Source organism: Plectrocnemia conspersa, unplaced genomic scaffold, assembly GCF_051122295.1.
Source record: "Plectrocnemia conspersa isolate PC_06_02 unplaced genomic scaffold, ASM5112229v1 ptg000003l, whole genome shotgun sequence".
Lineage (NCBI taxonomy): Eukaryota > Metazoa > Arthropoda > Insecta > Trichoptera > Polycentropodidae > Plectrocnemia > Plectrocnemia conspersa.
In genome coordinates, this window is record NW_028277167.1 from 21783813 (window position 1) to 21801231 (window position 17419).

Below are 17419 nucleotides of genomic sequence, written 5' to 3' on the forward strand. Positions count from 1 at the left end.
GATAACTGCGTTTTGCGCCCTCCTATTGACCAAAATTCGGTTTAGATATGCTTCATTTGATTATCATTTATTTTAAGTCGTTATTTTGGTATAGTCTTAATATAAACGATAGATAACCAGGCGTTTCCACTGCGACGGCACGATTTTATTGCTTTTGACGTTGATTCTAAGCAGCTACCCGTTTGAATATGGCCAGAAAAATTCATGTCATTTAATGAATCCTAATGAAATCGGACTATTAAAAAACGACTATTGACGTCCATGTAATTATCTATATATTGTATATGACACACCAAAAAAACTAACAGAAACCTAATAACTACAGAAGTTGATAAGTTGAGAAGTATATACACATTTTCTACTTCAAAAAAGCATAAGCTCTGATTTAATAAATGTATTATTGGGCGACAAAACTATGCCCCAACAGACACCAAAACTTTCGACGATTATATTAATTATTTAACAACCGTAATTGAACTAGCTAAAATATTGTACCGACGTGTAAAAATGTTTATAAATATATTAAACTTATTCCATCGATAAAATAAAATGAGAAAACAGTGGCAAAAAACTAAACCTCCGCAATTAAAACTTAAAATATTCAAGATAAAATTCAGAGCATTAAAAACGAAACGTGGTCGCATAAACACGAAAGGTTAAAATCAGCAGATAATTCATTATGGAATGTAACTAAATTGCTTAAAAATAAATACACAGAAATTTCACGGTTAAATACTGGAAATATCACACCTGACACGGATCAGGATAAAGTAGAGATGTTAGCTGACGCCTTTTCTGTGTCGTACGAATGGAATCCAAATTTTAAATGAAGAGGGAATAATTATTGAAATATTTTACATACCTTTAGAAGACAAAGACAGCGAGGAGATTGTCGAGGAGAAGGAATATAATGAACCTAACCATTCTGAAGCTTTTCAGTGCTTAGATGTCGCCATGAAGTGGTTTGAGAGCAGATACGGAATTTTACGGCTCCTAAAAGCAAAAATAATTTTAAGGAAACATCAATCATTGATTATTTTAATTAACAATAATTAAAATATATACATATTTCAATAAAAATATTCGCAATATGTAGATATATTTTCTTTATCCTTTTGATCATAATTTATATATTTTTTTACGATTATCCGCACTATTCTCATCCCCAATTAGTGCGGATAATCGACGTTCTACTGTATAATAAAAATAATTGCCCAACTTTTTAGATTATAGCGAAAGAAGACCTACCTGTTGGAATTTCAACGAGCACGTGTCGTCAAGGGCTCCGGTAAAGGTACCACGTGCTTCCTCATTCGGCATTACCACCGCCGGTGTGCCACTTGCAGCCGATCCGATGCCGGAACTGTTACATGGGTTTCAATGACCTTGCTGCTCGCAGATACGCCACGCAGACTCCCCAGACGGCGAGAGTGGCCGCGGACTAGACTGGAAAATCCGACAGTCGATGGCCTTGTGGCCTTTGCCGGCGCGGAAGTCTGCTATGCAGCCGAACAGAGCATTCGCAGGTTTCGACTTGCAGTTGAAGAAACTTAGTAGGTAAACATCTATCTCTATATAAACCATTTTGTAGACGCGTTCTCTAAAGACAAATATATTGGACTGTGATGTCATCAACGAATTGATGTCATCTACGCGTCATTGATGTCACCTACGCTAAATTAGTGTTGTTTAATGATAGGGCAATTACTAATTGTGGGATAATAATTTATGCACGTGAGTTATATAAACCTCTTCCTACATATCTAAATAATAAATCCGTTGTAATTCTGTAAAGAGACCGAGGACAGTGAAACCGCCGATTCCATTAATTAGATGTCGTTAAGTAATACTGTGATTGTGAAGATTTCGAGGAGGATCTGAAATCTTCACAACCACATCTCTCCTATTGGTCAAAATTCGGTTTAGATGTGCTTCATTCGATTCTCACTTGTAATATTGTTATAAAAGTCTTAATATAAACGCGTTTATATGGCACGAGTTTATTGCTTTTGACCTAGACTGGAAGTCATATTGATTTAAAGATATTAACATTGCCAATTATGCTTTAGAACCATTTTCAAGTGCTGAAGAATCGGAACTGCAAGAAGAATTATAGAGTAAAATAGCAATTAAGAAACGGGTAAAAAGAGTGTTTATTCATATTTTTCCAGGACAATGGACTGTTGAATATTTTTTTTAATTGCATGTTTATTGTTCTATTTAAAGGGGGCGTTGTGCCAAAAAATGCTGGTAAACTATTTACTAAAAAACAATCCTCTCGTTTTTGTTGATTGACTTTCATAAAAATAATATTTACTTAAATCTAAAGAGAGCTAAATTTAGCTCTCTTTAAATATAAATTTAGAGCTAAATCATTGGAACTACTTAAAGAAGATAGATTTTAAAGTTATGGCAATATAATTCGCAATCAAATCGATTTTAATTGTACGAATTACTTAATAAATCTTGTGTATTTAAAAAAAAATATTATTGTATTAAATTAAGTTAATGTTTATTATGTGATTTTTTGTCAATGTAAGATGGTTTTAAAATCAAGGTTGTTTCAGCTTAGAATGGGCGGATTTGTATAGTTTAGTTTAATATACTGGGATTAATTCTCAGAAGCAAAACTAATTTTTAAAATAAAAAATATGCTGAAAAAATAATCATTAAGAAGTAATTTGCAATTAAATATAGTCAATGTTTCAACAACAAAAGTATTGTAGTACCCTCTGCACTACATTATTTTTTTAATATGTGGTAGAGTATATATTTTAGCAATTATATGATTCCCTATTAGTCTTACTATTATTTTAGCAATGTTGGGCTATTTTTTCAAAGAAAAAAATATGATTAATGTGAGTTCATATTAGCTAGTTTATATATTTTTATTTAGAATGTAAATAAAGTACACTTTGTATTTTTTAAATACACTTCGTACTATTGATATATTCCATACTTAAATAATTTCTATCGATGAGTTAAAACTAAATGTATTTATCACTTTTTATATAATAAAAAAGCAATATATTTATGTAATACTAGCTGTCGGTACCTCACTATCGTGAGGTACCGATAGCTAGTGAGTGTGCGAATACCGGACCCTCAACTTTTTGGGTTTTAAATATAATTTTTGCTTCGTTCTGATTTTTTAAAATATTTTTTAAAATTTAATGGTTCAAATTGGACATTACTATTTAGGATTTTCAATGATAGACAAAATAGTTTAATCTATAAAAAACTACTTAACATCAATTCATTTGAAAATAGGTTTACAACTTAACTAAATATTTCCAGAAGAAAACATTTTATATTATTTATTAGATTTACAACGTTAGATTTTATCGTTATATTGAAACTTAGATATTTAATGATAAATCTAAATATTGTATATCATTTATGAATAGGTTTAAAAGTTAGGTAGATAATTAAAAAATAAAAATTGTTCAGTGAACTCTCAATATAGCGAAGCTCACGGAACCAATGAATAACTTTCGGTATACTGAAAATTCGTTATATTGAATGTAAGGAAGATGATATATTTTATTTTTAATTACCATATTACTACAACATCAAAATAACCTCTTATAAGGTTGACAGATAGTTTTTTGCCCATTTTTAAGGATACTGTATGAAACAATAAAATTTGTGAAAAAAATGTTTTATAAAAAAAGTTTGAGGGTCAACGAAACACCTGTAATGTCGCTTTTGAACACATCTGTCACACACCAAGTCAAGGACAAACTGAATTTGGAGAAATATTGTGTCAAGTTGCAACGTCATTCTTAAATTCGGATCAAAATATTTCGTTATACTGAAATTAGTCTTCGTTATAATGAAAACATTTTGTATGCAAGTTTTTCGGAGACAAATTAAAGATTCGTTATACTGAGAATTTTGTTATTTCGGTATTCGTTACAAAGAGATTTCATTGTATTATTTTTTAAAATAGGTTTGTAACTTTACTAAATATTAATAAAACAAAAATTATCAAAATGTTTTCAACATTAAAAATAATATTAAAACGTAACATTTTGTATCATTAAAAAAATAGGTTTACAGTTTAATAAATAATAATAATTTATAGCACCGGTTACACATCCGCTCAAAAATATTACTGATATGAAAAAATATTTTGTTACACCTTACTAACGCTACAACACAATCGATCATATATAGTTAGTGCAATGTGAGTGATTATAAGTCATTGATTGTGTTTTAGGGTATTTTAGGAGTTTGAGTGCCAGTTTCAACGCTGCATAACACAATTATATCATAAATTTAAATTTTCGTAATAAAAAAGTTTTTTGGTGACACCATAAGTTAGTTTATAATTTAAAAAAAATATTTCTATGTCAGTTTTTAATTACATTTACTAATTAGAAAGAAACAATAAACTAAACATATCAAGCACCTAATCTGTTTCTTTAGACCAAAAGTGCGCTTTAAAAATATTATTAATTTTGAAACTTTTGTCTTTTTTGATTAAAAAATATTTTGATTTACATATTTTTTAAAGTAAATGTTTTTCTGCGCAGCATTATATATTTGAATAATTAATGAGTGTAAAAAGTTTTCTCTATATTTAAAATTAATAATAAACTAAAGATATTTAAAATCTATAATAAATTATTAATATTTAAAATCCATAATAAAAAAGAAAATATTTTTAATGTTGAAAAAAATATTTTGAATAAATCTTGAAATTTAATTCTGAAACATTATAATTTAAAAAATATTTAAATTAGTGTTATACATTTTTGTGTAGTTTTCTTTCAAAGGCGTCAGTAAGAGGGATTTTTGCAATATTGTGCGCTTAGTAGTTGGTAATGAATAGTACTTATTTTGAAACTTTGCCCCTTTTTATTGAAAATATTTTTTAAAGCAAAGTTTTAAAAATTCTCTAAAAACTAAAACTTTAAATTGCCAACGTTCGCCAAAATTTAGGTACATATTTTTTCTGTATAGAGAAGCTAATACATATCCACATTATTTATATTATATTTTAAATCTATAAACTAAAAAAATATTTTAAAAAACATTTTTTTTAGTATTTTATGATTTTTATACATATTTTAATATATGTTATACAATTTAAATCGTTAAAATCAATTTCGTTCGTTAAAATCAATTTAGTTCGTTCTCAAGCGCGGGACTTCCCAAATTTGCTTACATCTGACAGCTGTCACATCTGGTAAGCGCTCGCTATGCCGCTGCACCCGCTGCGAATTATGTTGTAATCGCGGCACCTTCCTTACAAAGTGACAATTGAAGATGATGCAAGTGATGCAGCATTTGAAATTATAGACAAAACTATAAATTGTGGGTGTGCCAGTATGTGTTTGGTTATAAATGAATAATATAACACGGTTATTCTAACAAAATTACTATTGACTTTCCAGGATCTAATATTAAAAGACAAACAGCGGTGATTTGGCAATTAAAGGTATACATACAGAGTTAATTAAACATATTACAATGCTAGTAATAATAAAAAATATATGACATATTGTGACAATTTTGTAGAAGATGAAAAGATGACAATCTACGTGTTTAATCCTCTACAGTACATCCATCAATTGTGTTCTTCGGTTGTCGTTTAAATTTAATTTATGGATTATATTAGTAGTAATAATGTGTTCAATGTTTACTCTTGATAGGAGTCTTATTGTTTTTTAATTATTTTTCAGAAGCAATGATGGAACAATTTGATGACCTATATGGCTACAACGTAGAATTGGTATATATAAACAAAGAGTTAATCTTCTCATGTTGAAGTCACTGTCAGCAAGTATTATCTTTTTATAAAGAACATACTACATAAGTTTGATGTAACTGAATATCTTAAATTTGGCTATTCAGAAAGAGGAATGATGGCACAGAACAAAAATTGTACATATTTTGCCACATCGGAATTAAAAATAACCCACTCTTAGATATTTTGGCTATCGATTATTCCAGGTATGCAATCACATATTTATAATCATTGTAAAATGTCGTTTATTAGATAACATCCAAGAAACTACACATTTATAAGCTGTCCGACAGCGCCGATTTGATCGACATTAACTTTCAATCCTCACATACTAAGGATACATTACACGTTCATGTTTAAAACATAACTGGTTAATTTAAAATTCTTAAAATCTAACGTATATATGTATTAAATCGGAAAGCAATGATAATGTTTATGTAAAATAAAAGTAAAACTCACTTTTCGGCCTCGGAGCCCGGCGACGGGATTTCAAAATTTGAAGATTTCATTACAAAGATTGTTTTATGATTGTTTATCTAATTTAATCAATGTATTCTTCTTATCCTCAACACATTATGTATATATTTAATTTTCATAGTTATAACACACCTAGTTAATTTGCAATCCGATTATTTATAAAAGTAAAAACTCACTTTTAGGCCTCGGAGCCCGTCGCCGGGAATTCAAAATTTGAAAATTTCATTACGAAGATTATTTTATGATTGTTTATCTAGTTTAATCAATGTATTCTTCTAATCCTCAACACATTATGTATATATTTCATTTTTATTCAGTCAAATGACGAATTAATGAAAATTATTGTCGCGTAGCAAAATTTTATTATTAAATAATAATTATTTAAAAGCGTTGTCACAGTACTGTCTATTTGAATTTGAATGCTTATTTTTCATTGGTCGACGCTATTTGAATATTTGAATGCTTATTTTTGATTGGTCGAAACAACAGAACGCATTACCGGCGGCTCGAAAATCAATCGGAACAAATTCAATTTTAATTTTTATTATTATTTATTATTATAATTAAATATATTTCCTTTGTTTACGTGTATTGTTACACACTGTTAATACAAAGCGATACGATTTACAGAGTAGATAATTGAACGGAGAATGTTTCGTTTAAAGTTATGCGCGTCCGGAAGCGGAAGCGACGGCGGCGGCTTAGAACAATTATATATAAGATGATACACAACAAATGTAAAAAAAAACATAGAGGAATGTCTTATTAATATCAATAAAAAAAATCTTAAGCCGGAACAAATTTGTGAGTTTGCTCACAACAGAAAGAAACTTATTCTTGTTTAAGTACTTATGGTTGAAAAAGCTAAATAATATATTAAATAGTTAGATACCAGAAAAATTACTCTTTGTGTGGAAAGGATGCGCGATAGACAATGCGATCTACCCTGCGCAAAACTATTGTTCTTCTACCCTTATGTTTGCGATAGCCAGAGTAGCTGTATGAGCCGTTTCAATTCTAAAGCGTAAACATGGATTTACCATGGAGTTGCTCTTGCACAAACCACAAATACATTATACAGCAATAATTTGTGGACAGTGTTCTTATGTAATAAAATATGATATTAGTCCACCAAAATTATTTAGTATTTTGTCAATAGCAGGAAATAGCGAAAGAAAACGGGTGTTGTCGTGTTGAAGAACCTTTTTATACTCTACAACTACACATTCACAGAACGCTTTAAGTTGTATGTCTTGAACCGTATAAATGTGGCAATATATCGTGAACCTTTTTTGTCTTTGTGCCCTCTATTATTTGGGTCTCAAATACATGGCTCCGACTGAAGTAGTTCTAAAAATGCGCATACTGAAATAGAACCGAGCTACTCTTTCTATCTCAGTATGCGAACCACAATGCCATTATCTCTCTCACTCTCGTCACTTAACACGCGAGCGAGAGAAAGGGGAAGTATCTCACCGCTCGCGCTTAAAAGAGTAGCTGCAACTTCGGTCCCTTTGACTCGGAACAAATGCCGACACGGTTCGGAAGCGCTCGAAGCTAGCCAAGTCGACTGAATTACCCCCAGTTCTTGGTAAGCCTCGGACAACTTCCGAGAGATTTTAGAGCAGGCAGAACCGAAATCGACCGAAGTAATCCACTTCATTCTCTGTCCTTGGCCAACCTTGGCCAACTTCGAGAGAATATAGTGGAGGCATAACACAATGCTGCTGTAAGTAACTTTAAGGCAAGAGTACTGCGCTGTTTGTAAATATTTGAAGTCGCAGTAATGCGATCTCAAACATTGTCGCGAAATAGAATATAGTTAATTTTAATATATATGTAGAAAAATTCGAGATGTAAATTATATTTATCATATAATCAATCTAAATCAAATATTCCTCTTTGCTACACCGCGAATCATATTTAGCATATAACAGACGAGAAGCCAAAGAAAGTCGTCGGAGAATCGCCTTCTCTAGGCCAACTGGCTATAACATTGTATCCGTAGATCAAATTTGATACATAAACTAACGGCGAGCGAATACCTGGCTAGAGCAAAAACGAAACAAGAAAGCTTCCTCGCTATCCCCAATTACGGTTAATATTATTTATTTACTAAATAAATAAATCTAGAGAACTTTAAAAACATTAACAATGCCAGCAATAAAGAAGGCAACATAAAACCACTAGTTACACTCATAAACTTAGGCATTTGAGTAATAGGAAGAAAAATCAAGTGTATTGTTTGTCTATTAAATATTTATTTTTATGAATCTCGAGTTTCTTGTCCGATTTGGAAACGCTGGGAATGCGGAGATCCGTTTCAGCGTCTGGGTGGGCGCAACGGGGAAAAATGCGAGAAAGGTCTTCAGTTTGCGCATCCGCCTGATTGGGCACGTCATTTTTTGTCGACCACTTTCTACCGGACGTAGAAATAATATTAGACTGATGATACGTCAGAAGCGGTTGTTGGTTCGGCAGAAGAGGCCGATGACCGCTGCTTACCGGCCGGCATTATATTTTAGCCACCCTGTATCGATTCTGTACAACGGTTAATTTTCTATCCTATTTATTTTCTATTTACAATAAATGTAGAAAAATATATATACATACAGATTTCACATATTCAAATGAAAATTTTCTTTGGAATTGTACAATACTATTATTTCTTGATAAAGTAATACAGATAAACACATACTTAACTGCATAAATACATAATTAAGCATTTTTATCTGAATTGAAAAAATACAAATATTTTATAATAGCTAAGAAGGGAAACATGTACATATATATATGAGTGAGGTACATACATTGCTATAGGATACCTATCCATCATCGCCTTCCCTGATATCCTATAATCGCCACCATAAAATAATGTGTGGGTACCAATTTATTTGGCCACAAAAACTACGGGTTACTAGCAAAACTAATGTGACGGCGAACCACGACGAGAGTGGACCATTCGTAACATCATTCAACAGCATGTAACATATTATAATAACTTTAATCCTTTAAATAGTATCGCCGTAGATGTACGGTGGTTGGTCTATCACTGTTTTGAAGTACCCCAGATAGTTATATATTTACATACTATAAAACTAAAAACATTAATTTTACAAGTATTTTTTTTAATTTAGTGTAAATGATTTTTATAAAAAATAATACCAATAAATTAAGGAGTATGAAGTAAATAAACATAACAAAAAATATTTTGTAATAATTTTATAAAAACTATTGAGAGCCTCTGAATTAATATAAAAAAAATCACAAAGCCGAATAATATATAAAAAAAATATGTAAAATAAATGAACGAAATTGAATAATAGAAGAGTATTAAAATATACTAATACAAAACCGCAGTAAAATATTTTTTTTATAATTCACTATTAATGCAATATAAAATAATAATAAATAAATAACAACAGAAATGATTATGGAAAAATACGTAAAATTAACTCAATCTCAGGTGTATATAATATTAACAAATGTGTATAAATTAACTCACCACTCATAGGGTTAATAAAATACTACTGCAACGGCGTAATCTGTGTCTAATTGACCCCCGTCACCATTAGGGTTCTCAAGTATTCATTGTTTTCACCTATTCGAACAGTGAATAAAAAATAGATGAATTATTCGAATATTTGAATATATTCGTAATTTTTTCCCCGTTTTTATTGATATTTTTTTATTTAATCAATTAGGTCAAAAAATCAATTAATCGACTGTAAAATATTATTTAAATAAAAAATAATTATTGATTATTAATCATTAATTCATTGTTCAAATCATCTGAATTAAAATCAGCCACGATTGAGTTAAATCAGCAAAATTGATGAAACATTTTAAATACATAATTTTATCAAATTTTTGGTACATACAATAGCTTACATTGATTGGAACGAATTTGATATACATTAAGATCGGATCTGTATCTGAATTTTTTGTGCAGATTTTCATATTAATTAAATAATATAAATAAATTAACCGCGATCGAAATATTGAATTAACTGAAATAAATACTTTGCGTCTTGAAACAAAGAATAAAAAAACGTAACACGACCTTCACAAAAATATGCGACTCACACCTGTTTTTGAGATAAGCGTTAAACGGTTATAAAGAGTGGACCTTTCCAACATGTTGTTTTGTTCAACGAATGAATTCTGCGTATTTCGGTCGTAGTAGATACAACCGATAAACATTCTATTCACAAATGTTTTTCGAAGGCTTATACACATTTATTTGTTAAGAAGAAGCATCTCATTGACTCGCATTTCGAAACAAAATAAAGGCACATAAAGGACCATGAATTTTACAGAGGCACTAATCACTCGGGTGTATTGTCAGAAAAACCGGCTACCTGTGTTTCTCAAGTATACAAATTGATTTATTCAAAGATTTTTCATGTATTCATATATTTGAAAATCGGATGAATAATTCGACCGAACGAAATAATTAATACTCATCTGCCAAAAATAAATGATGCTGGAGACCGTCAATAGTTTCACGATGGCTTACCCAACCGCAGATGTCACTTATGACTACCCAGGTAGGAGGTCAGACCTAGCTCCAATTCGCGCAGTGTCATAGTTTCTAATATGGCAAAGCACATGATCCTTATTAATTATTGAACGAAGGCTAGCTGCCTACTGCTTTCATTAAGGGAAATTGGTCTCGTCTCCTATTGAGAATAAACTTCATGAGATGCAATAGAGACAACTAATATCGGCAATTTTTAGAGTCCAGAGAAAAGCGGCAGCTTTTACTTAAGCATATCTGGTCCAGTTAAACGGTCACTTTAAAATGCAAAAAACTCATTTGTGACGATTCTAATATGAAGTTATTGTACTGTTGTAATTTAAAGAATTTTAAACTTTACTATAAAAAATTGTTAATTTTTCTATTAAATGTTGGTTTTTTGGTCGTGGTGACAAATCATTCGGGGCTGAATTTCGTAATATTTAATTGTAATATTCCTGATGTGCCCAAGGTCTTCTCCTTTTATTCAAAGCGTAATGGTAAAGTTGTCTATGAGTTGAAAATATCATAATTTGTATTTATTATTGTTAATTATTTTTGATTTTCTATATACACTTTATAAAAAATATTTAAATTTTGCGGAAATTATTGTTATTCGACTACATTTAGCTTTATAAAAAATTTAACAACTAGTTATGATGTCTGTATCATCAGCGTACACTGATAAGTCAGTACTTTTTTGAATATGAATATTATAAAGACCCAGCAAGAATTTTACATGGTCATATAAATAGAGACGAGTTTTTATTAAAAAAAATCATCATTTACCCAATGAAATAACCAAATGCTTCATAGTTTTTAGTGGAATATTTAAAATAAACAAAATTTCACGCACACTACCGAAGAAAAGTGTATAAATAAAGTAATTTTTAAAAGATAAAAATTCCTGTATTTCAAAACAAAAAATGTGTCTAATAATTATATTAGTTTATTTTCCAGCATAGTTTAAATTTACTATATTTATTAAATAAATTATTAATTAATAATCATATACGTCGTTGCAAAATTATTTTATCATTATATAATCACTAAATTCAACTATAGACATCTCTCGGGAGGCGTCTATATTAAAGTATTTTATTTTTTACAACGTGATTTTACGCGATACAAATATTTTACAGAGTCGATAGATTAAATTACCGATTATATGCGCGTGAAATGAATTAATAAATTTACAATTTATGAATTACGTCATGCTATGGAATTCATTTAAAAAAAGTAAAAAGGATTTTTACCCCTGGTGGGACTCGAACCCACAATCCCCGGCTTAGGAGGCCGATGCCTTATCCATTAGGCCACAGGGGCGACGCGGTCCTGTGCCCCTATACGATTTTTGAGTCTGTTGAGGAGCAGAGGATGTCAAATAAATTTCAACCGCCATTTTGTTTATTGATCGATTACTTTATTGCGTTTTAATTACATCAAACCATTTGTAGTGCCAAAAGATATGCGAAAACATAAGAAAATCGCGAAATTTATCAAATTTTATAAAACTGAGAATTTCATAATTTCCGAAATATTTTAATATTTAATCCAAATGACAATATAAGGTAAACTATTACGGGACACGGTCAATTGGGCGACGGCGATTGGGCGACGGTCAAATGGGCGATTCAAAATGGGCGACGGACAAATGGGCGATGGTCTTTTGGGCGACGGTCTTTTGGGCGATACAATAATAATACATTACAAATAAATGTGTAGCAAATCATGATCTTATAATTAATTAAATAATTTACATAATTTAATACATATTAAAATATATATATACATATACGTACATACGAAAATATAAGTAATATTTTTTAGAATAGAATTAAAAGATGAAAACATTATTCGGTCTAAACAAAATATAATATACCTACATAAGATATAGTATGGATATATTTACTTATCATTTGTGCTTATTTAATCATAAAATATCACTTAAACAGTTTGATTTTTTTCATTCAAGAATTTAAGAGAGTTACCCGATATCATAAAACACTTAAAGCACACGGCTTAAGTCGGTAATTTTATTATAAATACCTACCTGATAAATGTTCTTAGTGGGCCCTTACGCGAATTTTTTTTATGTTTTGAGCCTTGGAAACTACTGTGAGAACAAGCTTTTGGAATTTCCAAAAATCGCATATTTTACAGTTATCTATTTTAAATTAGATAGGATAGGTATATAAAAATATAATAACACAGAACTAGTGCTGATAAGTGTTTATCGTGGATTTTACCCTTTACGAGATTTTTTTATGTTTTGAGACTTATAAATTACTGTGAGAACAATCTTTTGGAATTTCCAAAAATCGCATATTTTACCGTTATCTATTTTAAACTGGATAGAGTGGTTATATATAAATATAATAAGCTAGAACTAGCGCTGATAAATGTTTATCGTGGATTTTGCCCTTTCCGCGATTTTTTTTATGTTTTGAGCCTTGGAAATTAGTGTGAGAATAAACTTTGGGAATTCACAAAAATCGCATATTTTACAGTTATCTATTTAAAATTAGATAGGGTAGTTATATATAAATATAAAAACCCATAACTAGCGCTCAGTATACTTTTGAATTTTGACTTAAAACATTCGCAAAAAAATTCGTTGCGTCTTTGAAAATTATTTTTGTCGTGGTTTTAAAACACTTTGTCACAGTGTCATTGTGTTTTTGGTAAAAAATTCAGTACAGCAAGAAAATAAGTATGTGTCTTTATATTCACATGTGGGTTATATTTTATGTGTTATTTATAGGTAATTGTTTTTTATAGATTATTGTTGAGAGCGACTAATTTGAGTTACCAGAGTTTATATTCTTCATAAATGGATAATTCAGACATATTAAGTCAAAAAGACAAGGAAAAATATCTTTATGAAAAGAATAGACCAAAGAATTTTTATAAAAGTTTTGAGGTACAATAGAAAAAATATCATAGAATATTTACGTGGTATTGCATATAATTATAATATGATAAAATAAAATTGTTTTTCATTTAATATACATTTTCGTTTTAATGTATATTTTATTAATATTCAAAATAAAGCAAAGCGTGCAAGTTTTTTTTAATTTCTGTCGCCCATATGACCGTCGCCCAAATAACCATCGCCCAATTGACCGTCGCCCAATTGACCGGAATCGCCCATTTGTCCGTCGCCCAATTGTCGCGTACCGACTATTACGGTTTTTTATTGTTCATTTTGAATCCTGTATTATTTTAGATTTCAATGTTTCATTAAAAGACTGATCGAATATGTATTAGAATGATGGCTTTTTCAATTTTTTCTATTTAGTTGTGTAAATACATGTTACTTTGAATAACACCATAAAATAGAGAATCAATATTTTTAGATCACATTCAAATTGTTACCGTTGACTGTCGGGTATAAATGCGTCAGGTAAGCGTGATACCATTCGAGGGTTCAGGTAACACATACCTGAGTAACAGAATGTTAGAACACTTCAATATTTTCTCTGATCTATGATTTAACCCTTTGAAGTCCAATATTTTTTCTAATGAAATAATTTATTCAATTAATTTAAACTAATTTCTAGCAGGGCTGAGGAGTCGGCAGAAAGATAAATGATCCCCAAGTTGATTCACTTCAATTCCGACTACAACTCCAGACTGCTTATTAAATGTAATAAACTTATTATAATTGAAATAGACAATACTAAACTATTTTAAAATAATGCAATTTTTGTATATACTATTTAAAAATATAAAAATAGCATGTTTTATCTTTGTGTATAATAGTACTTATTTAACATTTTCCCTCGAAGAGAAGTTAGGGATTTTGTCTTTTTGTTGTGAGCGATATTGACTCTTACGGGAAGACCGTATCAGCTTTTAAGGACCAGTAAAACACGTTGATTGCTATTTGAGTAACGTTTTTTGCCTACATGTTTAACAGCAATTATGTTTGCCCCCGCGTCTGTACATTACGGCCGCCAGCGGTACAAGAAAGAGTAAAATCGAGCTTGGTTCAAGCATCTTGGCTATGATAAATGCTTTCCTGGGCATGTCCCATAAAAATCTTTATTTTTTTATTTAAAACTTTAATTTCAGTGTTCGAAAATTATAGCTTTATTGAAAACCATTTGCAAGAAATTTTTATGAGATATCGCTAGTGTATAAGACGCCAGTGTAATATATTTGGTTTTGCCTAGTCTAATTTTTACGCTACTAATGACAACTTCTAGGAATGCAAAATTTTTATGAATATAGTAACAGTTTTAGACGTCTATTGATTTTAAATTATAATACACATATTCATTTATAATTAATTATATATAGGTGTCACCGATTCCCATAGTTTTAGCATGTACTTACTTGTAGGTATTCATTATGTCTGATTAAGTTACCCTGTTGGTACATATTTACCCCGTTGTAACGTATTGGGCTAACACTTATTAGGTTACAACGGAAGAATTAAATAAAAAGAGGAAACTTGCGAGTTTCGTATTATGATGCGTATGTAAAATGAACACGTGATCTATTTTCTACATAAAAAATAAATTCTCCTGAGTTACATTAGCATTATAAAATAAAATAAAAAATCTTGTCACTCTATTAAATTATTCATATCGTTTATTTAAAATTTGTAGAAAGGTTACTATCATAAATAATTCAAATGCTTCAAGTAGCTTGTTGTATAATTAATTTGTTAAAAGTAGCTCATATACCCAATGAGTTTAGAGACCACTGGTCTAGAAGATGCAATCAAATATGCAATCAACTAATTAAACCACTTTTAATATTTTTCGATAGAATTTGTATTTATTATCACACTTAAAATATACAATAGAGATAGTACTACGAAATAAGGATAATAATTGTATATTGCTGGATAGCTTAAGTTTTAAGTTTAGAAATCGTAATAGGCTTTGTATATAAGCTTTCAACAGAAATAATCATAAAATTGGACAGTTGTATATTTTGAAAATAAAAACTTCGTAAAAACCATAATGGCCGAGCCATATTATTGTCTGATGAGTCTGGTCATCCAATTGTAGTTATGTTTAGTGATATTCATTGTAAGCTATCGACTTGCTATTCTCATAAAATAAAAAGTTTTACGAGAAAAACCATTGCAGTTTCACTGGTCTTCTAAGGTTCCACTAAGGTTAGGGTTTACAAAGCGTTTTTTCTGCAAGATTCAGAAATAATTAATACAAACAAATAATACAATGGTCTAAGTATTAAAAATATTTCTAAAATATATTTTTAATTGTTTTAATTTAATGTGTCATGAATCTTGGTTGGGTGATATTTATAAAGCACCGAGAATTAAAGGTAAATATATACTTCAACAACAAAATACATTATAAAATACAACGCTTCAGTAAATAAACTTGAAGTTTGTATTAATAGCAAAAATATAAAATACAAACAGTATATTATTAGCACTCAGCACTTTTCTTATATCTCATACCCAGCCATCTATTTTATATCTGAGCGCTTTTCTTTTAGGAGGGTTGGAATACGATTTGCTGAGTTCTCGCAGAAAATTATATTCAAACGTCCGCACTTTCCAATTCACCTTTAGCTGTCGGCATCCGGCTCCTTAATATTCTGGCATTGCACATTGATATGTTTAATGTTATCTACGGGAAGCTGGTCAGGTTCATACAATTTAATATTAAATTTTATGTTATTTTAAAATTGCTTATTCTATGTATTATTTTTTGTGTATTGAAAGAATACTATGTATTTTCTTTTGACCATCAAGACCCATTGGGGTAACCTGTTACCCCAACGCGTTACGATGGTCATTATTTCAATTTAATTTATTAATTAAAACTATCAAGTGGGGAAATGATTTTGAAGGAAATTGTTCATTAATTTAACTAAAGATAAAATACGGTTTAGCACTATGAATAATGTTATTGATGTTAGAAGATTTTCTCATTTTTCTCAAAGCAGGGATATGCCAGATGTTAAATATAATATAAGACGTACAAAAAATTAAATGCAAATTAACAAAGAGTCATTTTATAGTAATATTCCTAAAGCTGAAAAAAATAATATAGTAAAAAACATTAGCATGTTGAATACAGATTACAGAGTTTTCATATCCAGTCCGTGCTACTGAATATACTCAACATTGATATTAGTTAGCAGGGATGGCTTTAAGCATATGAAATCGATTCACTCGCGTAAGGTCCCGTGCTCAAAATAAAAATTTAATAAAAGCAGACGTTAATATTATTTTTATTACAGAATCTGAAATTAAATTCATATAGCGATATTTCATTCTCCTAAAAAACACAATGAAATCAAAATTGTGTGAATTCTTGGGTTCGTTTTGCCGTCTCAGTTTTTGTGTATCTTTGTAAAATTCGTTTATCTAGATAGAACCGACATCACGCTCCATCAAAACTCCATCGTTAATTTTGCGGGGCACTTGGAACCCTTTGTGTAAAGAAACAAAGGCAAGAACAACTTGAATGTGTCATTTCTAAAAATCATTCTAAATAAATAAACAAAATAATATTACAGCTTATTAAGACGCACATCTTTGATCTTGTGTTTTCTTCTGACAATCCATGTTTTGGTAATAATAGGCGTTTTAAATTTTAACATTCGTTGATTGTTAGCCGTGATTCCAAAAAAAAATATGTCGAGCCGCTTTTTGAAGTTATCCATATTTTTACTGA

At 30.0% G+C, this 17419-nt stretch overlaps 1 long non-coding RNA gene and 1 other non-coding gene across 4 annotated transcripts; one reads left to right on the forward strand and one right to left on the reverse strand.

The window, feature by feature from the left end:
• The first annotated feature begins 4805 nt into the window (after nt 1–4805).
• Nucleotides 4806–6695, forward strand: LOC148236955 (uncharacterized). Of its 3 annotated transcripts, none has more exons than XR_015809021.1 (3): nt 4806–5322; nt 5403–5446; nt 5527–6695. It is a non-coding gene; the product is annotated as an uncharacterized LOC148236955 (long non-coding RNA). The 3 variants fall into 3 exon arrangements; XR_015809023.1 differs by having other exon boundaries at nt 5691–6695; XR_015809022.1 differs by having other exon boundaries at nt 4806–5446; nt 5691–6695.
• Nucleotides 6696–12004: 5309 nt separating this feature from the next.
• TRNAR-CCU (transfer RNA arginine (anticodon CCU)) lies at nt 12005–12077 on the reverse strand. Its single transcript has one exon. It is a non-coding gene; the product is annotated as a tRNA-Arg (tRNA).
• Nucleotides 12078–17419: the final 5342 nt, after the last annotated feature.